This window comes from Tupaia chinensis, unplaced genomic scaffold, assembly GCF_000334495.1.
Source record: "Tupaia chinensis unplaced genomic scaffold, TupChi_1.0 Scaffold000094_1, whole genome shotgun sequence".
In the NCBI taxonomy this organism is placed as follows: Eukaryota; Metazoa; Chordata; class Mammalia; order Scandentia; family Tupaiidae; genus Tupaia; species Tupaia belangeri.
The window spans coordinates 3545792-3567782 of NW_006159556.1; the positions used below are offsets into that span (position 1 = coordinate 3545792).

At 41.3% G+C, this 21991-nt stretch overlaps 1 long non-coding RNA gene across 1 annotated transcript; it reads left to right on the forward strand.

Annotated features, from left to right (window-relative positions):
- The first annotated feature begins 2555 nt into the window (after positions 1 to 2555).
- LOC102490823 (uncharacterized) lies at positions 2556 to 21469 on the forward strand. Its single transcript, XR_333783.1, has 4 exons — positions 2556 to 2570; positions 2856 to 3014; positions 3893 to 4465; positions 21398 to 21469. It is a non-coding gene; the product is annotated as an uncharacterized LOC102490823 (long non-coding RNA).
- Positions 21470 to 21991: the final 522 nt, after the last annotated feature.

Sequence of the window (21991 nt, forward strand, 5' to 3'; positions counted from 1 at the left end):
TGAAGCCATAGCCCCCCAACCTGACTGCATTTGGAGACAGGAGCTTTAAAGAGATAATTAGAATTAAGTGTGGTCATGGAGCCAGTAAGTGGTATAGTGGTTAAGGAGTTGGACTCCCGCATCGCCAACCACAGTTCAAGTCCTGGACCCAGGACCTTGAAACTCATGCAGGGTCCATGTGTGTGTGTATGCCCAATGTCCCAAGAGGAGAATGGAGGAGAAAGGATTGTGGTGTGGTCCTCCCTCTAGGTAGTGCTATGTTCACTATAGCAAAAAATTCCTCTAAAAAAAAAAAAGATTAAGTGTGGTCATAAGGATGATGCCCTAATCCAACAGGCTGGAGTCATAGAAGAGGAAGAGACAGCTACGTATGCACTGAGGAAAGACCACACAAGAACACGGTGAGAAGGTGGCCATCTGCAAGCCACAGAGAGAGGCCTCAGGAGAAATGAAACTTGCCAGCATCTTCATCTTAGACTTCAGCCTCCAAAACAGTGAGAAAATAAATCCTGTCATCTGAGCCACCCAGTCTGGAGTACTTGGCCATGGCAGCTCTAGTAAACTAACATCCTGCTATAATAAGCAAGGAAGAGGGCCCCACGGGCAAGATCCTGCCAAGATCATTGTGGACATTCCATTTCCACTGCTGCTTTTCTTCACTCACACTCACTTCCTACTTGGGGCCCTTCATTGTTCTAAGGGAATCCCACCTCCTTCCAGCAGTGGCTGCATGTCTTGTCTCTTGGACCCCTGAAGATGGGAGTTAGATACTGGGGCTATGTATAACAAATAGGCTCGTTATATGCGTGAGGTTTGTGCTGATTGTTCCCCTCAACCAGGGCTCATAGAATCCCTGAATTGGACCGCGAGGCTACAGGAGCTTGCCCGAAGCTTTCATTAGACTCACACAGAGAATCCTGACACTGAAAGCCTGAAAAGGCAGCTCCAACGCAGACGTCAGCTCCTCTGAGCGACGCCGAGGCCGTGTGGTTTCACCTTACGTACAGTAACGTGAAGAGCACTTTGTCAGCTCTCTCATCGTGTTTGGACGTTACATAAGTTTTCTAAATCTGCCTGACAGCTCCATCTGTTAGGTGGGGGTTGTTGTAGGTTTACTGTCCTCAGCCTTACGAGCCATAAACTATTTTGGAAATGACAGCTTCAGAAACAATAAGGGTTTGGATATCTGCCAGCAAACGTTCCCAAAACAAAGCTACACTTAAAAGACATTGTGAATTCAAGGCCTTTTATTGGTCATTTTAATTCATTTTCTTTCTTATCTAGTTATAAGAAATACAGCAGCTCTTTTAAATCATCTTAGAGATTAATAAGACATCCTCTGTCCCAACCTCAGTGGTGCAGGCAGTGGGGTACCACTCCACCATGCTGGTTCTCAGGGCAGCCTGAACACACCCGGGCAGGCCCGAGTCCTGGCTGGCTGGGAGACTTGAGAAGGACCATGGTATGGGGAGACCCTGACAAGGGCACCTATTTCTCTCATGAAAGAAATAAATAACATAAATAAACTTTTAAAGAAAAAGACATTCCATAAAACTGACAGTCAATATTCTCAAGCTTTGCCACCTACAAATGAATTCTCTAGATACATATGACAGTCTTCAAGAAGCACATGGAAATGGGTATTATGAAAAGATTATGCACCAAAATAAATGAATATTTTAACCCCATCTTTCCTTTTTAGAGAGAGATTTTTGCAGGGTGCATGTGCTCACAGAGAGACAGAAAGCAAGAAATCATCCTACACCCCCCCAAGGTGGGAAGGTCATACCATAATCCCTTCACCTCCATTTCCTCTCAGAATCTTGGTCACACATATGCACACACACCCTCAATGAGAATTTCAAGTTCCAGGTCCAGAACTCGAGCCACAGTTGACCATGTGGGAGTTCAGAGACAACCATCACGCCATCTGCAGGTCCCTTAACCCCCTTTTCCCTGAGCTATTTGAGTCCCATCATATTTACAATTAAGAGATTAATCTGGTTTGCTTTTACCAACTTATTTTTTATAACACAGATTTCTATAAAAATGTTTATCTTGATCTTATCATAGAAACATAAAATATCAATTTAGTGTTAGAAAAAAATATTTGGTTGGTCCTATCTTTTTACCACAACCCTCTAGCTGAACTCTCCCTGTGTGCTCATTGAATTGATGCAATTTACCTGAAATCGGTCTCATGAAGACCTCTCAAATACAAGGGGGTAGCTAGTTAGAATAAAAAGTTACTGTTTTGGGTCCCCAAGAAACTCCCCTTTAGCCAGTTAGGACAAAATCCTCAGGAGCTCTTTTCCTACCCTCCCTGCAGAGACCCACCCTTCCCACACTCTTAGGAGACTACCGGAGAAATGGCAGCTGCATCTTACACACGCTGAGGCCAGATGTACACAGAGGCAGGGAGAAGAAAGTCCGACCCAGCCCACCCTGGCTCCCTTCCTCTGAAGAGGCTGCTCACACCCTAGACCTTGGCTACAGAAAAACACCCCATTGTCTGAGGCAAAAGGACGTCATGTCCTTTCATCCTGCACCTGGAAAGGCATTTGGAGCAAGTAATTCTGATTCTAGAGACAGACGGTTTCCAGCTGCCCCGTGCCCTGGTTTTGGTCTCCAGACAAATCACCCAATTTCCTCTGCTCCCCAATTTCCCCAACTGTAAAACAGAAATAATTTTTGTTACTTCTTCCTTGCAGAATACAGGAAATAAATAGAGCAAACGATTTTAATGTCCTTGGAGAGATTTGACTTTAAGAGCATATTTGTCCTTACTATTATAGGTGGGATTGTTGTTTGTTTTGTTTTGTCTTGTTTAACTGCTTTGTTTTGCTTTTGACTAGACTTTGACATACCTTTAGAAAATTAAATGACAACCATCCATCTAATGTGAATTGAGCATTTGCCGTATGCAAAGCACCATGCTGAGGTCCTGGAGAATTCAGCCAGGGCTCACCCTTACCTTTAAGGAGCCGACAGTTTGCTCAGAGGGAGACAAGAAGGTGAGTAACACAGAGGTGGCCATCAGCCGAGGTAGCTGTACTATGGGAATCCCACTGAACTCTGAGAAAGTAACCCGCCTTACCAAGCTTTGATTTACTAGTATCCAAAATATAAGAGTTAATATTTATAGAGTGCTATGAGGTGGGGGGCTCGGAGGGGACAGGCGTGGTCCTGTGCTGTTTACTTGCTGAAAACTCAGAATTGCCTGGGATAGATGCCGTTATATTGTTTCCATTTTTGCGTCCCACCTTACAGAGAAGGACACTGAAGTTTAAAAGGCTTATATAATTTATCCAAGGACACACAGGATACAAATCTAAGTGGCCTGGCCTCCAAGCCTGCAGCCTTCCCCAGGATACAACGCTACCCTTCAAATGGGAACAGAAGAAAACTTACCTCAGTTAGACTTGTGAGGATCAACTGATAAAATGCATAAAAAGCTGTTAGCACAGTGTCTGACACATCCTAACCGTGCAGTAAATGCAGAAGTAGCAGTAGCAGAGATCAGACACGTATATAAATAACCAGAACGCTAAGTCAAAAATAAACGCATACCTTTGTTCTAGTTCATGGAACAACTCCTTATAGACCAACCATTAAAAACAGGGAGGTTTAGCAGAGAACTATGGTGGAGGGAGAAGGGCTTAGGAACTGCGACATCTCTGAGTCACAAGGTTGCTCTGTAATATAAGAACTGACGGATCCTAGAGATGCGAATTTCTGAAGCTCAAGGAAAGGTTAAAGTATCCAAAGACCCCCTGCTATTAAAATTCAGATTGTATTCGAGAGAGCAGTTTTCAATTGAGCAATATAAAAATGCATCTGCTATAATTATTCTCCTTCCTCTCCTTAACCCATATTCCCCAATTTCCTTTAGGAAGAAAGCACAGCATGGAGTGTCTTTTCAAAGACTAAAATAAAAATCCCCCTAAAAGGGATCCTTCTTGTAAAACCTTCCAGAGCTGTTGGAAAGAAAAAAAAAATGCATAAAGAGCCAAGTGCTTATATTCTGGCCAAGTTATGAGCCTCTGAGAACAAGAGCTCGAGGGGAGGACTGTTAACCCCATCTAGCCCGCACAAGTAGCTTTTTTCTTCTTGCTCTGCACTGCTTGCAAACTTGTGGTCCTCTCACAGCTAGAGGCCAGCGTGCTGGAGAAATCCAGGAATCCGCAACACAAGGATGACAGCCTCAGTCTGAAAGACTCCCTGGTGCCAACCTCCAGATTCTCGTCTGTCGCTTCAGACTACGACTAGTTGACAGAGCAGCAAAATTTCGACTCCAATAGCCTCGAATGTGCTTCTGGGCAAAGAGGCAGAGCTGACGAGGGAAGGGATTTATTTAAAGAGTTTCTCTTGGGTATTTGTCAAACTTATTTCCTGGCTGTGTACAAAGAGGGGATTCAAGTTCAACCTTCTTCTGAGGCTCTGGGTCCAGCCACTTAACCGGAAGGTAAATTTTCATAAATTTATTGCATTGTCTAATTCCATTTGTTAAACTGCTTTGCATGATCTGATAAAGCTACCTAGTATATCTTTGTAAATAATTCAAAGCCATTTATTTACCCCCCCAAAAAATCCTTTTTTTATGATCTACAGAAAAGCTACTCAACAGGCAACTTTATCATAGGTATTCTTGTTTCCTGTTCTCTTCCAAGATTAAATACTGGTACTAATAAAGGATGCTGCTTTTATTGCTAGTAAAGACCAAGAAGAGCACAAATGCAGAACTGACCTTAGCCTAAGTAGTATTCAGATCATGATGGAGCCTGGATCTTGTGCTGTGTTTTGTAGAAAAACTTCACTACATATATAATATAAACCATAAGGAAAGTAGTGTTAAAAGCTTTCAGGTGAAATAGTAAGTTTTCCATATTTAAATTATCTAAAATTACTTACACCATAGCTCCAGTCTGTAACTAACAGCAATATAGAAAGATTTTGCTTTACCAAGGTAGGAAAACTTTTCTAATACCTTATTCTTGTTTGATTACATTGAAATTATGGTGACTGTTATCCTTTTCCAGGTTCTTTTTATGGCTTTATATTTCATCACTTCTTGCCTCCTACTAGTATTTAAGATGCACACACAGAGACCATAAAAAGTATCTAATTCCTGATGATGCTTTATTTAGAGAACCAAAAAGAGAGGAGGAGAATTAAAAAGCTAAAGAGGTTATGGGAACTCACATTATAAGGTCCTCTCATTTCTGGTTCTCCTTTTTAAAATAAAACAATATGCAAGTCATGCTGATTCCTTCCTACCAGGTATTAAAGGTCATCCTGTAGGAGAAAGCCATGCTTTCAACTGCAGATCAATATGTTGAAACTGCATACCAAGAAGCACTGCAGAAAGGGGATCTCTCCTGTACTGCCTTTAATCTGCAAAGAGGTTAAATATGTCACCTTGGCATTGTATCTGAGCTCTGTCTGGCCCGGGGCCTAAGCACACTGAATAGAAATGTTCACTCCATCCTACTCAGCAGAAATCTCTTTTTTAAATTCTCCCCTTTCTCATGAATACCAGCATTTTTTTTCAGTTCATGGTTTACTCAGTTCAACCTTGACAATTAAGACTGTTGTTAACTATGTTTATATAAAAAAAAAGGGGGGGGAAAAAGACCCCTTCCCTTGGGAAAGATTTAAGTTTGTATTTCTCTCATTCACCAAGATCTAGCAAAGCAAAGCGGTCTATTTCACCTACTTATCATCCAGTCAACAAATGCTGCTTCTACATTTTGGAAAAGGTTATGTACGTGTAACTCATGAATCTTGCCTTTTTCTTTCAGAGAATTCTTGTACAGCCGTTGAGCAATGAGAATACTGAGGTTTCATTTCCAGGTCTTTGGGGATTTAATCCCCAAGAACCTCTCTTGGCGCAGTTTCACTTATTGACTAAGTAAAAATAATAAATAATGATGACAGACATGAAGTGAGTAGTGACATATCTGGACAACTCCAAAACATTATTCATTTCATTTCCTCTTGACTGTTATTTTTACTCAGTTGACTCAAAACAGTAGTGAACATTGCTATTTTAGTTAAGTTTAGCAGAACATCCAGAACATGCTGGGAACATTTTTCCACCAAGAAAAACATAAACAACTGGTTAAAAACTTGAGGTGTGCTTTAGTCTCACATATCACTCTGAAACCAGCTTCATTGGAGAAGAAGGGGACCCCCCTCATAAGTTCAGGAGAATTTACTCAGTGGCCGAGTTCCCCAAGCAATGTCAATCAGGCCCGAGCCTGGTTCTTACAAGGCTCACAGGGCATCCTCTGTCAGCCTGTGCTGAGCTTACAATGGTAGCACCCCCTGGGGCTAGCCTGGAGTCTGTCTTAGATGTCAAAAGACAAACAGAACACAGGAAAACAGAGTGTGTGGTTTTTACTGATTGCAGTAAAGGCAAGGAGATAGTCTAATATAATGAGTAAGACCAGGAGTTCTGGTCTATAGCTAACCATGTAGACCTGGTTTACATAAAACCGATAGACCTAATTTACATAATGCCACATAGACCTGGTTTATATCCCATCTTTACCCCTAAATACCTCTGTGACCTTGGGCAGTGACTTAACCTTCTTGTATCTTCTCTCCTCAATGGTGAATGGGGCTCATAAACTAGTAGCTATCTGAGAAATTGGCTGGAAGAAAACAGGTCTGCCTGGTGCCTATTCAACAGTCAGTCAATTCTAGCTAAGGGCCAAGTACTGGCTCACTTACATGGCCCTACGGAAACTCCATAGACAAGGAATTGACTCAAGGTTTACCTCAGGGGTTCCACCTCCTGCTTACCCATTTTGGTCTATAATATAATGCCAAAGCCAAGCCTATTCCTCTGAGTCAGCACAGCAGAGCGGGCAGAGCATGGGCCTCAGAGGCTGATGCCCCTAGGCGGGAATCCCGTTCCTGCCCCTTACAAGCTATCTGAGTTGGGCAGTCACTTCACACCAGGACTCCACTTACCCACCTGCTCCACAAAATGACAGCAATGACATCCATGAATGTCATTGTTGTAGGAATCAAGCATGATGCTTATTCAAGGCCATGTAGAGCACCTGGTAAAGTATTGGACATATGAGAAATTTTACTAGTTGCTGATAAAAAATCTCATACCTCCAGTGAGGTATCTGGTAGGCACTTGGAATAATTTTTCTGGCAGTGAAATTGGGGATCCCAGTAGAAATATTCTTTGAGTTGTCTTTTTTTAAAACCCAAATAAATGTAAAACTAAATATGACGCTACTGTATTCCCCTGGGGGAAGCAATATGACACTACCATTCACCTTAATCTGAGACATTTATTGCCACGAGCCCTTACTGCTTCGCCAACTGTAGCTTCCTAATGGCCAAGTCCAACGAAACCAGAGTGTTCTGTTTCAGCCTGCTATTCCACAGAGGCACAAGTGGTGCCACTTTCCAGTCCATTCTGATACATTGGCCTACTTGGACAAGGGGAAGGCCTCCAACACTTTTTTCTTTCTTATCTTTTCTAAAGGCAAGAATAGGGGTTTTGACTTGCACTGGGGGGATTTTTTTTTTCCCCTCTCCAGCTGAAATGCCAACAAAAGGGTTGTTTTGTTTTTTTGTCTTTGTGTTTTGTTTTTGTTAACCTCTCGCCTATGTTCCTAGCATTGAAATGTCAGCTGTTTTTTCTGGCTGCAAGTAGCCGGAGACGCCAGTCGTCATAGCAATGAAAGGGTATAGAGAGACTGGGCCTCACGGCCCACTCTGTGGAGTCGCTCTCAGTCTGCTCTAAAACCCCTTCCTTAGACATGAAGTCTCCAGTCCTGGCTGCCTTCCTTCCTGTTATGTAACCAACTGCTGTACACCAACTGCGTAGCAAAACATTTTCTTTAACAATTCAGGGGACAGGTATTAAGCAAATGAAAAAGAAAGCTACCGAAAACAATGGCCAGTTGGCAGTGGGATGCAGGAGGGAAACAACTGGGAAGACGAAGGAGGAGAAACGATGGTGGCTTCCCTGACTCGATCACATGTGTGGCACAGCCCACAGGGAGCCCTTTTCCAGGTCCCACCGCTTCCTTGCATCTTCACGATGCAAGAGCCACAGGCAGTAGTTACCAGCGGAATTCTGGGGCAGGCTGGCGGGACTCGCATCCTGGCCCTGCTACCCTCTAGTTTGTTCAGTCTTATGACCTTTGTGCCTCTGCCTGCTCATCTGTAAAACAGAAGTTATAATGACAGTCATGGGAACTGAGCGAGAGCCTGCACCAGGCCTGTGTTACAGGATCCAATGGAAACAGCTGGCTGCTGTGCTGGAAAGCAGCAAGTTCCCCCACTGGTTAAATGGGGACAACTGTTAATTCATAAAACTGTCATATGACTGACTAAAATAACAGATGAGGGTTGCAATAAGTAGTTGTTTTACTCTAATTCTTCTCATGGTGAGGCCTAACTCTGATAGGAGTGGCCTCTTTGAACTTGGAAGCTCCCCATGGGTAAGTTGTCATGAATAGAAGCCTGGAAATGATCATTGCATTAATGTGAATCATAGCATTTTTAAAGAAGAAAAAGAAGTGATTATTTTTTCTATACATTTGTAAAGAGTAGAGAAGACCCTTTGCATCTTGATTAATACTAGGGCCAAAGGTGCTGAAACATCATCCTTCCTTAAAAGGCTTCTTATTAAAGTTTCTGTTTTAGTTTCTCCAGCGTTTTCTAGGTCAAGCAATTATGTAAATAAGTAATATTTTTATCTTCTGTCTCCGACAGCTCCTGTATTCAGTGTCCTGTACCATGTGAGATGCTGGAGATGCATCAGGGAGCACAGTTAGAGAGGGGCTGTGATTTTGAGCAGCTTACAGGGCAGTTAGAGAGAGGGTCAGAAATCAAATCATTACATTAGTGAAAACTGCATATACCTACCTATAAGGTGACCTACAGCACAAAGTAATATTAATTTTTCTAATAAAGAAAATCCTCCAGCCAAAGGTTATAACTAACTTAAACGTACAAATAAATAATATTTTATAATATATACTCAGGCGGGGCCAGCAAGTGGCATGACGGTTGGGGCACTGGACTACCACATGGCCAACCGTGGTCTGAGTCCCAGACCTACTGGCTTGCTTGCTCACTTTCCCTTTCTCTCTCTCTCTTTATGGTCTGATTAAAAATAATAAGTATAATAATAACAAATAAAATTAAGCAAATAATTATTTTTATATGTATAACTAGGTTATTTAATCTACTGTTACACATACATATTGAAAGCTTTGTTTTACTTTAAATATTTTATACTTACGAAAGTTATTTTCTCCTCTCTCATTTTTTGTGAGACAGTTATGTTAAAATTTGTCATGTGCACCTTTCACATCAGTGTGTGTGTTCTCTGGATCCACGCTGTGATTATCCAAACAGCGGCCATCATCAGTCTTTCTGCAAATTGTTTATAACACGCTTATAAAAATCTGCAGACACTGCACATTTTAACCCCCAGGCCGAAGTCTGCACTCTGTGGTGGTACTCGCCACATTGAATTACTTATTATATTGCTTTTTCCAGTGCTCTTTAAAGGACTTATTTAAAACCACTTAAAACTGTGGGTGTGGTTTTTTAAATTGTATCATGTCAACACTTGCAACAATGAAGTCAGACCTGAGAATAGTGACTAAATCTGCTTTATATATCTTTATCTCCCTTTTCATCCATCTTGTCAAGGTGACCTTCCTAAGAACAAAACTAAGCATTGCTTGAGATTGGTTTAGACTGTTTCCCTCATTCGTGGTTGCTCAAAATGAAGTCATTGAGATGGTGGCCTTTAATGTGAGACTTTAGAAGCAGATATAAGACAAATCCCTCTTTCTTTTAGTATGACTTTGAGGAGTGAAAAAAAAATCACTTTGTATTTAAACATATATTGTATAAAATTACATGCTGAAATTAGTGTCAAGAGAGAAAAGTACATTTGTTATAAGGAGTCTGACCTTCACTCAAGGTCAGTGATAGCCTTCTCTGATCCGAAGGCTGAATGGAGGTTAACTCACTGGCGTGTGTGTGTGTGTGTGTGTGTGTGTGTGTGTGTGTGTGTGTTGAGTGATGGTACTGGACAGGACTGGGTGGTGGTAAGAGAATTCCAAGAGCGTGAACACCTTGGGCCAGCACTCTGTAGCAGAAGGGGCCATGCTGACTTGAGGGACTGAAAGACAGTTGGCTCCTCTGAAAGCAGGGACAGAGCAGTGGGCGATGTAAATTCTAAGCAGCTTCCCACAATTCTCTCTTCTCTGAGCTCTAATTGTGTATATCCTCTGCTTGACTCAGGCTTAATGTATATCTTTCATGTCACCATGAAAGTCTTTTAGACTCAAAGCCCCCATAGGCATGAACCATGTTGATCCCTAGCCCAGCCCCATAGAGGAAGGTTCAAGTGATGAAAGACAGTGGAAAGTACTCGACAGTCGAAAGGACTCTGTCATTGACTCTCGTGACAGAAATAACCAACTCTGTAGAAATAATAATCAATGTGGTTTATTGCTAAGCATGATATGGAGACCCGACCTGGAGAAAGCTATGTGTCCCGGGGTGCTGAGATACAGTGGTTCCTTCTATGTAATTCCGTGAGCAGGAGAGGTGGCAGTCAGCATGAGTCCTTTACACTGGCTTGGCCAAAAAATGTGGGACATCTGGAAGTGGAAGTTTGCAGGTTATAGGTGAGTTTGAAAGTCTTCTGTTACTAATTGGTTAAAGAAAACCACAAGTCTCAGTTCCTAAAAGAAGTCAGCAGAAGAATATCTGTGCTTCTAAGAGGTAAGAAGACTTACTATGCATCATTAAAACGCCGCGCCTGGGACAGGAGGTAGCATCCCGCTAGCAATGGGCCAAAGTGGTCCATAATGTTTGTAGGTCTCTGTTAATGTTTGTAGGCAGGACTCTCCCAGGCCCCCTGGAAACAACTTTGGAATAGAAAAAGAGTAGTCAGAATTCTGTCCTCAACTCAGAATATCACAGACATATGCGCAGAGCTGGGACACTTTGATGTCAGGTGGTGACTCAGCAGAGAACTCAAAATAGAAGAGTCTTTTTAATCCTTCAGATGACTTTAACGCCAAGCCATAGAGCTCCCCCCAGAGACTCATTAATACTTTAAAAGCCCTAAAGCCTCACTGCTAGCTCTGGATCAGGTAACAGCACGTATATGTTGGCCAGAATATGCCTAAGGGATTTGTTCTCTGATAATGAAGCCTTTGACTATCCTGTAAAGACAAGGTGAAGATTATTCTGTTTCAGTTTGATTATAAACTACCTGTAATAATCATTTTGCTTAGTACATTTTCCAGAGAAGAAACTTTTCCATTGTTATAATAATTACTAAAAATAGCAGCCTACAAGCTTTCTCTGATATAAACAAATTCAACAGAAGACACCCGGCCTTATTTGGAAGTGTAGATGTACATATTCTGGAAAATGATACACCAACAGTAATAATAAAAAAAGACAACAACAGGGACAACAGTCAATACAAATCTCTCATTTTTCTAGGGTACATGGTATGTCTTTCTCTATCCATCCGAATTTAGACTAGAAGAGATGACAGGTCAATTAGCCATCAGTTGCCTTGAAAACCCAAAACATGAAAGCAACTTTCCTTTGTCTAGAAAGGAAAGAGAAGGACTTGTAAGCTCTGCCAAGGGTGCCAGTGGAAGATCCAACAGTGGGGGCTTCAGCTAACTGGGGAACTCAAACTCATATGAGGAAAAGTCCATTAGAAAGGCTTGAAATGGGCCAGCAGGTGGCATAGTAGTTGGGGTGCTGGATTCCCACGTGGCCAGTCACAGTTCAAATCCTGAACCTGGTAGCTTGCTTTCTTACTTTCCCTCTCTCTGTTTCTTTCTTGTCAAATTTAAAAATAATAATAGTAAGTAAATTAAATTTAAAAAAATTTTTAAAAAGAGGGACCAGTAGATAGAGTAATGATTATGTCACTGGACTCCCACATAGTCAACTGTGGTTTGAGTCCAGGACTCAGTGGCCTAAAACTCACACTGGACACATGTGTGTGTATGCCCAAAATCCCAAGAAGAGAATGGAGGAAAAGGGATTGCGGCATGGCCATCCTCCCCTGGAGGGATGATTTCTCACTTTCTGTCTCTCTATCTCTCTCTGTCTCTCTGGAGAGTGCATATGTCCTATGGAAAAGAAAAGAAGAGAGAAAGAAAGAAAGGGAGAAAGAAAGGGAGAAAGGGAAAAAGAAAGAAAGAAAGAAAGAAAGAAAGAAAGAAAGAAAGAAAGAAAGAAAGGAGGGATGGAGGGAGGAAGGATGGAAGGAAGGAAGGAAGGAAGGAAGGAAGGAAGGAAGGACGGAAGGAAAGGAAGAGAAAGGAAGGAAGGAAGGAAGATTGAAGCAATAACTACCAGAGCTAACATTTCCAAGGAGTCGTTGATGTTGCCAGCATACAGGGGGAATCCTGATCCTCCTATCAGCAGTATGGTGACTGTTTTCATTTGTTCTGTGTTCATACAGTTTGCTAATGCTTGGGGGGGAAAGAAAGAGAAGGAGATAAAGAGAGAGAAGCTAATCAGCAAGGCAAAGAGGTACACAGTGGAGACAGGTAGGTAATACTGCAATATGTAAAACTTCAAAAATATAATTTATCATTTTAGATTTAAGGTAATGAATTAATAAATTAAATTAATGTTCTAAAAAATCTATAGGGACTGAAAAGAAACCAGACATAAACATCTATTCTGGCCTAAGCTTACTCTAATTGAAATTTCTAGAAAGTACTATAGAAACTGAAATAGACAAGAAAGATCTCAAAATGAACCACAGTGCTGAAAGTATATGCTGGTTGCCTGTGTGAATTCACTACTAAATTAGACACAGAATAATGTTGCAGGCTGCACCAGACTTTTTCTATGGAGTAGAAATTTCAGGACAAAGAGATGAGTCAGAGTGCCGCATTCAGAGGACTCTTCCATGTCCCCTTCCAAATGCAACGCTGGAGAATATTTAGCTATTACACTCCCAGCTTTCCATCCTCAACAGCCTTGCAATCGGTCTCGGGGACCAGGTCTGGCATTTCTCCTTCAAAGATGTGAGAGTGGCTGACACACACAGGGCATTCACCCACGCCTTTCAGGCCAATCTTCAGCATGGCTGGGCTGCATTTCCAGCTGGAGAAAAGGATATCCAGGCCCATTTCCCTGCTTTTCCAGGGACAGAGCTTGTGGAGTTGCTGAGAAATCTAATTACAACCCACTTTAATGGTGAAATCCAATTACAGCCTTTCCCATGGTGAAAGCCTATCCTTTTGATACAAAAGGAAGATAAACCAAGAGGCTTCACACAGGAACTACGCCTGGTTCTGCGTCCTGCCTAGTTCTATCTGGACAAGCATGCAGAAAGGTTGCAGGGCCCTTGCCTAGGAACAGTGGTTGTAATCTACTACTAACCCCAGTGCTCATAAAAAGGAAAAACATTTTTATATCTCATGCCAGAACTTTTGGGGATTTTTCTCAAAGATCCCTTAGTCAAGCAAAGGAAGCATCAAGTCAACACTGGCTTCCTACACACACACATTTTGTACTTAGTGAAATAACTTCTCTTTTTTTAATTATATTTATTTATATGTTTTAAGAGACATTTGCCATAGGGCACATATGCATGCCAGAGAGACAGAGAGAGACAGAGAGACAGAAAGTGAGAAATCACCCACCAAGGGGATGGCCACACTGCAATCCCTTCTCCTCCATTCTCCTCTTGGGATTTTGAGGACACACGCACATGTGCCTGGTGTGTTTCAAGCTGCTGGATCTGGGACTCAAACCACAGTTGACCATGTGGTGTCCACCACCTTAATCACTATGCCACTTGCTAGCCCCAAGATGACTTTTCTTATTGAACTTAAAATGCCTTGTTAAACAAGAAAAATGGTAGTGTGCTTTTTAGGCAAATACCCTCCTCCGATCTATATCTGATGGCAGTGATGCCAGGTGGTACCCTTCCAGCCAGCCCATTCACTGAAAATAGTGAGAAACCACAGTGCTGCTTGGAGAAGAGTCACCCCAAATTTCTAAAGCCTAATTGGAATAAATGATGACAGTTCTCAAAATAGCAATTTTTTGGAAAGACCTGGCACAAATCTATTACTGCTAAAATAATAAAATGACTAACCATGGTCTGTGCAAATCTCTATGTATACTACACAACCACTGTAATTCACTGAGTATAAAATCCTGATCTGCAACTTATAAAGAGAAAAGGAGCAAAGTTTTGGAAGGAATCTCTAATCAGCTAATGAATTTTTAATTGAAGATAAGTAGAGTAGGGAGTGATAAATGGTTATTCATTTATTTTTTTTTAGAGAAAGATGTTTGCCATAGGGCATGTGCTCTTCCCAAAGAGACAGAGAGAAAGTGAGAAATCATCCCCTCCTCCTTGCAGGGATGGCCACACTGCAATCACTTCTGCTCCACTCTCCCCTCAGGATTTTGGGCATGCACACACACACACATATGTGCCCAGAATGAGTTTTCAGCTGCTGGGTCTGAGACTCAAACCATGGTCAGCCATGTGGGAGTCCAGCACCTCAATCACTGTGCCACCTGCTGGATTCAATGGTTGTTTTGTTTTAAGTATGAATCTAGGTGACGTTTAGCCTACTAGACTAATTACCAAAGACCCACTAACCACCCAGACTTTGGGCTCCCAGAGAAAAAGAAGGTGGTCAAAGAACCAGAGACTCAATACTCACTTTTAAACAATAATGATTATTTGCCTGATGTTTTTTCCTGTAAGAGTCACCTCCCCCTCTAAGAATGTAGTCCAGAGTCAGGTACCTGAGATGCCTCTCGTGAAGAGAAAGGAGAAGGAAAAGAAGGGCCACCACGCCCTTTGTGTGGACCTGAGACCATGTCACACGTCAGATGGGTAGAGAAGCCACTCAGCCCCTGGAAGGCTGTGGTCACTCCAAGTTCCTCCGCAGGAAGTATAAAACTAAGAGAAAGTCCTGTTCTTTCTGGCCATGTCCCATGCTTGGACATGAAGACCTCCCCAACATGACTGGATGAAGAGGTGACCAAAATGGCAAGAAATTGAAAGAACATAAAAAGAAAGAAAAGTCCAGAACACTGCAGCCTTCTTGGTCCGGTCTTTGGTTCTGCAAGCCCAGGGATGCTCTGCAGGCTCGCTCAGTGGGGAAGGAAGGTGAGGAACAGACAACTTGGGGAAGTACCAAAGAACAAGGCATGTAGGTGAAGAGGGAAAAAAATCCACCAGGAGGGAGACAATTTCACAGGCTACTCCAGTTTCTTCAGATCCATGGAGAGCAGGCTTGGGAAAGGAAGCAATGAAAAGCCAAAGTTGAGGCTTTGTAACATGTCGCTGTAGGAGAGGACATTAAGGCCCTTTAGTAGCTTCTGATTCTCCAAAGATGAGAATTGCTTTGCTCCCATTTTAAAAAAGAAAAAGAAATAGGGCCAGCAGGTGGCATAGTGGTTAAGGCACTGGACTCTCACATGGCTGTTCAAGTCCCAGACATGGAGGCCTAAAACACAACAGGTGTGTATGTGTGTGTGTGCCCAAAATCTCAAGAGAAAAATGGAGAAGAAGAGATTGCAGTATGGCCATCCTCCCTGGGAGGTTTCTCACTTTCTCTCTCTCTTACTCTCTAGTGAGTGCATGTGTCCCGATAGCAAAAATCTCTCTTAAAAAAAGAAGGAGCATAATGTACACAACTCGAGAAAGACTTAAAACAGGAAAGCCTGGGAGTAGAAGGCAGTTTTGTGAGCAGAGGGATTTGAAAATATTCAAACCCAGGATACTCAGTTTTTAACCAAGAATTGTATTAGTCAAGGAGCAAACAAGAGAATGATAGATCCAGGCAGGAAATTCAAATTTGGGAATTTGAGAAGAGAGTAATTAAGGGGTTATTTATCACGGCATGGGCAGGATATATAGAAGCCACAAGGGTGTGTAGGAACCATGTAGTAAGAGCTAAGTTTGTACATGTGAAGAGAGGGAATGATTTCTGAACCCAGAGGGGAAATACTGTATAAGAAGTTCACCAAGAAGGCTGCAACCTTCAGGAGAGGAGTAGTCACAAGGGAGGGCACTGAGAAATACAGACCCCCATCCTACTCTCCTCTTTCCCTCAAACCTGTTCTGCTACTGTTCCCCATGGACCGAACCCAACAAATATCATTGGTTAAGAGAGCAGGTGGTGTGGTGTTTAAGGTGTTGGACTCCCACATGGTTGACTGCTAGTTCAAGTCCCAGACCTGCAACTTGCTTTCTCACTTTCCCTTTCTCTCTGTGGTCAAATTCAATAATAACAAATAGAATTAAATAAATAAATATTTTTTTTAAAAAAAGAGAGAACCTATTAATTGATTCATTCGGGCCCAGACAGCTCCAGGTAGAAAAGGAGAGAGTGGGTACAGCACATCCGTGGGGGAGACATATAAAATATCCAGATACTCAGTGGGGGAAACTTCTCAGGCTGGGAAAGGAGGGATTAACAGCTGTGAGCCAGCTGTGTCCTTTCCTTGCTTGAAGGAATATTCTAGAGCTTCCCTTCTAATGGCATCTAAGTTTCAGTTTTCATTCTCTTTTCAGAGAACTCTTCAAACTCCTGACATCAGATCCATTAAGGTTTATCATATCTGCCTCTCTCAGGAAGGCAGGTAATGAGTAACGCTGCACCACTGGGACAAGTCGTTTCTCCTATTCACTGTGTTGGCCCTCACCGAGGTACATGAGAAGCTGCGACCATGTGCTGCTCTGAAGGGGCCTCTGTTGGGAGCGAGTGCTTTCATTAGTGGTCCACACAAGAGCTAAATACACATCAAAGTCCACCATTGTTCCCCCGAGGGTCCCCACACCATGAGAATGAGGCCTCCTGGAACTGTTCTTAAGTATTATTGGCTGTTTTTCTTCATCCTGGAAGAGAACTCCTTCCAGTGAATAATTCTTGGTCTATTTACAGAACTCAGGGCACTTGAAATTCCTCTCCCAACTAGTAGAATTTAACAACTGACTTACTCTGGTAGCAAAAGAGAGACAATGCCCACTGAATCCAAAGAAGATTTTGTTTTATATTATACTGGTAGAGTTTAACTAATTAGAGAAATTCAAATAGGAGGAATTAGAGAAGGGCAAGAACCAGGCACTCAGGGGAAGAAATTCAGAGGCAAAAAAAAAAAAAGTGCAGGAATGTAGAGAAGAAAGAAAAAAGGGGAGAGAAAAGACCAAAAGGCAGAAAAAAGAATAAGATTAATGTGTCTGGTCATTTCAGAAGGCTAATTTTCATGCTATTAAGAATATGAGGTAGGGCCGGCAGGTGACGTGGTAGTTAAGAGCGTAGACTCCCATATGGCCGACCACAGTTCGAGTCCTGGACCTGGTAGCTTGCTTTCTCACTTTCCCTCTCTCTCTGTCCCTCTCTGGTCAAATTTAAATAAAGGTAAATAAGAGAATTCTAATATAATATAACAACAACAACAACATGAGGCTAATCATTCCAACATAACCAAGCCCTGCAACATCATAAATGCCACAGGCCTTCAGGAGAGCCATACTTGGGATGGGACTCAGGATCTGTGAAACCAGGAGTTTGTATGAATATGTGGAACCTTCTTTGTAAAAAATAAAAAAGTCAGCGCTGGCAGGTTGTATGGTGGTTAACGTGCTGGATTCTCATGTGGCTGATCACAGTTCAGGTCCCAGACCTGGCAGCTTGCTTTATCATTTCCTCTCTCTCTCTCTGTCCCTCTCTGGTGTGTTAAAAATAATAATTAATTAATTAATTAATTAATTAAAAATAAATAATTCTTTTAAAAAATAAAATAAGTTGAAATCAGGTATAGGACTTTGCATGAAGCCTGTGTAAGTGAAAGGTCCTGAAACTTAAGCTTCTTAAGATATCTGCACCCCAAGGCATATGTGAAAAGTCATGTGGGGGGGGGGGTGAACAAATGTAACTGTGGATAACATTGCATTCACAATGAAAGGAACTAGAAGGACAGATATGATAAGACTAAAGCAAAGAAAAATAAATATGGCTGGAGCACTTTCTTCCACTACATCCGAGGGCAGGAGGTAGTGGAAACTTTCTAAATAGCTGGAAAATGCCCAAGGAAAAGAACAGATTGCTGAAATGAGACACAATAAGATTAGCGAGTGGTGCAAGAAGATGAGGAACTCTGATAGGAATTATGAAGAGGTGTGGAAAAGTGGTTATTGCACAATCTTGCCTAAGATAAGCCTGTGAGTTTCCTCCACATATAATTAAAGTTATCCCTCAATTACATAGTATAGAAGAAAAGGAATGTGCTAGTTTTTCCTGAGAGAGATCTTTAAAAATGTCCCTAAAAGGCTACCCCTCGCTTCCATGATCCTCAGTCATGACTGGGCACCATGGCAATAAGAGATGTTCAGGAAGTTCTTAGTGGACAGCTATTTCTATGAACTAGAGGTGAGGTTATGGGTGGAGGTCATGGCTGGTGCACGGGTGAAGTACTTACCATTGTTTCTGACATATAATAAACTCTTTTTTTAAAAAATAGGCCATTTATATTAGCTACTCTAAACAATCCATTTTTAAAAAGAATTATTTATTCATTTAATTCCATTTGTTATTATTTTTTAATTTTACCAGCAAGAGACAGAGAGAGAAAAAGGGAAAGGGAGAGAGCAAGCCACCAGGTCCAGGACTCGAATCATGGTTGGCCACATGGGAATCCAGCACCCTTAACCACCACACTACCTGCTAGCCCCATCAATTGACATTTTTGAAAAATCTACTTTCAATACAATAATGCTTCGATGCACATAAGTGATTCTACTCTGACTGAATATACTTGAGTGCTATACCACACAAAATAGTCCATGTTTATTCCAATCATCTATTATTGCTTACAAATTTAATGACTTAAAACAATGATCTTTTCATGCTATCTCAAGATTTTGTGGGTCAGAAATTTGGACAGGTCATTCAAAGATACCCTGCTGGCAAATGAGCTGGTCTGGAGTGGCCCAGATGGCTCCTCTCACATGCCCTGTGTCTTTACAAGGACACGTGGGAGCTGGGATTGTCAGGGATTGCTGAACAATGTCTTCTGTGGCATGACAGTCCCTTACAGTGTGACAACACCCTGTCCAGAGTGACTGTCTCTCTTCTGTCTCTCTTTCTCTCGCACATGAAAGAAATAAAATGATTTTTTAAAAAAAAATAAACAAAACAAAACAAACAAAAAAAAATAAACAAAACAAAACTCAAGGCATCTTGTGACCCTAGTCATGGAAGTCCCAGAATATCATTTCTATCTCAGTCAGTTGGTCAGTTCAGATTCATGGAAGAATTAGACTCTCTCTCTTAATAGGAGTAGCACAGAATTTACAGCCATCTTTTCCACAACATCTACACACAGTCAATGAGAAATGTAAGCAATTGCCCCAAGACAGCTGTCCACGTGAGTCAGGACAGCGGTGAATTTAATGGGTGTTTGGTTCTTAACGACACACCTATGTCTGCCAGGCTAAACGTTTACTTGGATGTCTGTTTTAATAGTACATGAGACAGCCGATAGAACCTTAGGCATTTGAAATCCCAAATGCTGGGTTTCCCCAGAAAGGCCATTTCTATAAAACTAGCTCTCATCTTCAGAAATTCTGATTGAGGTTTTCCTGAAAGTTTGGAAGATGTCCTGTTCCTAACAGAAGGAAAAGGCTCTCCTTGAAGTTCCCCAACACCCCTCATCTTTAGCCTCACTAGACCTATGAAAAGAAACGATAGTATGAGAGAAAGAAAGAACTTAAGGATTCCACGTAAGGAGATGCATTGAGATCTCTGTGAATTTTTAGTCATTGGGGCTAATCATTTCCTGTCTTATGAGAAAGAATATCTTTTGCTTCAATTTTACAGTTGGTAAAATTACCAAACAGCTATATGACCAATTCGGGTCTAAAAATAACTCTAGAAAATGAATGGGTAAGGCACTATTATTTTTTATGTTTTGTCGTTGAAGAAATCAGTAACTTAAATAAAATAGCTGATAGAAAGCAGTTCAGTTCTGGAATTTAGATCTTCTGATTCCATACCACGTGTTCGGTCAGCTCTAAGGCTGCCTTTGGATAAGTTCAGACATTTGAGAAAATAATATTTATCTAATTTCACATCAACATTGCATATTTAAGTCTTTAAGGACAATAATTTTGTGTACTCATATATTTCTCATTTTTGCATCTTTCATCTAGTTTTATTTTCTCTTTCTGCAAAAATAACAATATGCATTTTGTAGAATGCATGCCAGACTTGAATGTCTCTAAATAAATGACTTTTTATGTATCCAAGAATAAATGATATCCATCATACTTAGCAAGGACATCATGGTTTTCATTTTCAGAGGACTTTGCAAGCGTCAGCTAATTGAGCCTTCCTGCATCTTCAGTGTGACAGTTGTTTTCAAAATATCTTCCTTTCCCAGGAACGTTGGCTACTCTTCTCCATATAAAGAGCACATCTGTTCAGTTCTTAAAATAAGCTAAAGGCCATGACTGCAGTTCAATAAGTCTAATAAATACTTACAAAAAGAATTCATTAATAAGTACTACATTTTCAAACAGAAAGGAAGTAAATCGCATTTTTTATTGATTCCTTACAACTAGCATTCACTAAGAGAATAAAATATTTTAAATGATCATCAATAAGACACAGAGATGGGGCCAGCAGGTGGTGTGGTGGTTAAGGCACTGGACTCCCACATGGTTGACCATGGTTCAAGTCCCAGACCTGGCAGCTTGCTTTCTCACTCCTCCCCATCTCTCTGTCTCGCTTGCTCTATCGGGTCAAATTTAAAAATATTAATAAATAGATAAAATTAAATCTGTTTAAAAATAATAATACAGAGAGACAATAAGCCCTATATATTTACTTTAAGTATTAAATACTGTATATAAAATATTTTATTTTGCTAAAATAAAATTATAGCACATATTTTTAGTGGGTTTAGTAGTTTAAGGAGGAAAAGATAGCAACAATTTGGGGTTTGTGACATGTAAAGAATTCATTTCTATTTTAGAATCACAAAATATTAGGGTTAGAGGATCCTCTATCACGCCCTTTGTTGTCCATTACTTAAGAAAACTGTTTGGCCACTTAGGAATAGTGCTGGAAGGAGAATCCAGCTCCCTCATCAGTTTAATGCTTTTTCCATTGTGAAGTCCAAAAAAATCGAGGAGTAATTTTTACAAGGACATTATTGGGTAAAAATTGTCATGAAACTGCCTTTTTAGACATGTAAGTACACAAAGACATTATTACCTTTACATACAGTATTAAGCTCCGTATTTGCTAGGATTATCTTTTTACTCTTCATAAAGAAACTTTTAACCACGACTGATGACTATCTTCTTGGTTCACAGGTGCAGGAAGCATGAAGGCCGTGATTTTTGTCCTATCTGTCTTGGGAACAGCAGCTGCAATCCCGGTAAATTTTCTTTCTCCCTTTGTTACATCTTTTTCTCCTGAGATTTAGTGTAGACACTCTCAATTTAGAGAAAATGTTCAGGCTGGCTCCTGTGGCCTGGCAGTTAAAGCAGCTGGATCCCACAAGGCAGACCATGAGGTTGAGTCCCAGACCCCAGCCATGACAGCCTGAAAAACACGGGCATGTGTGTGTCCAAAATCACAACAGGATGGAGAGTTGGAGGAGAAGAGATTCTGGCATGACCACACTACTGGGGGTGCTTTGTCCCCTTCCTTCCAGTCCTCTTTTCTCTCTCTCTGGTGAGAACACATACTCTGTAGTGAGAAAAAGAAAAGTCCTTTTCTTTTGTAACATTTGTTTTTTAATTTGCTAGAGAGTGTATATGCTTGAGACCAGGAAATGGCATGATGGTTATGTCACTGGACTCCCACATAGTCAACCGAGGTTCAAGACCTAGATCCTGTGGCTTAAAACTCATGCCAGCCACGTGTGTGTGTGTGTGTGTGTGTGTGTGTGTGTGTGCCCAAAA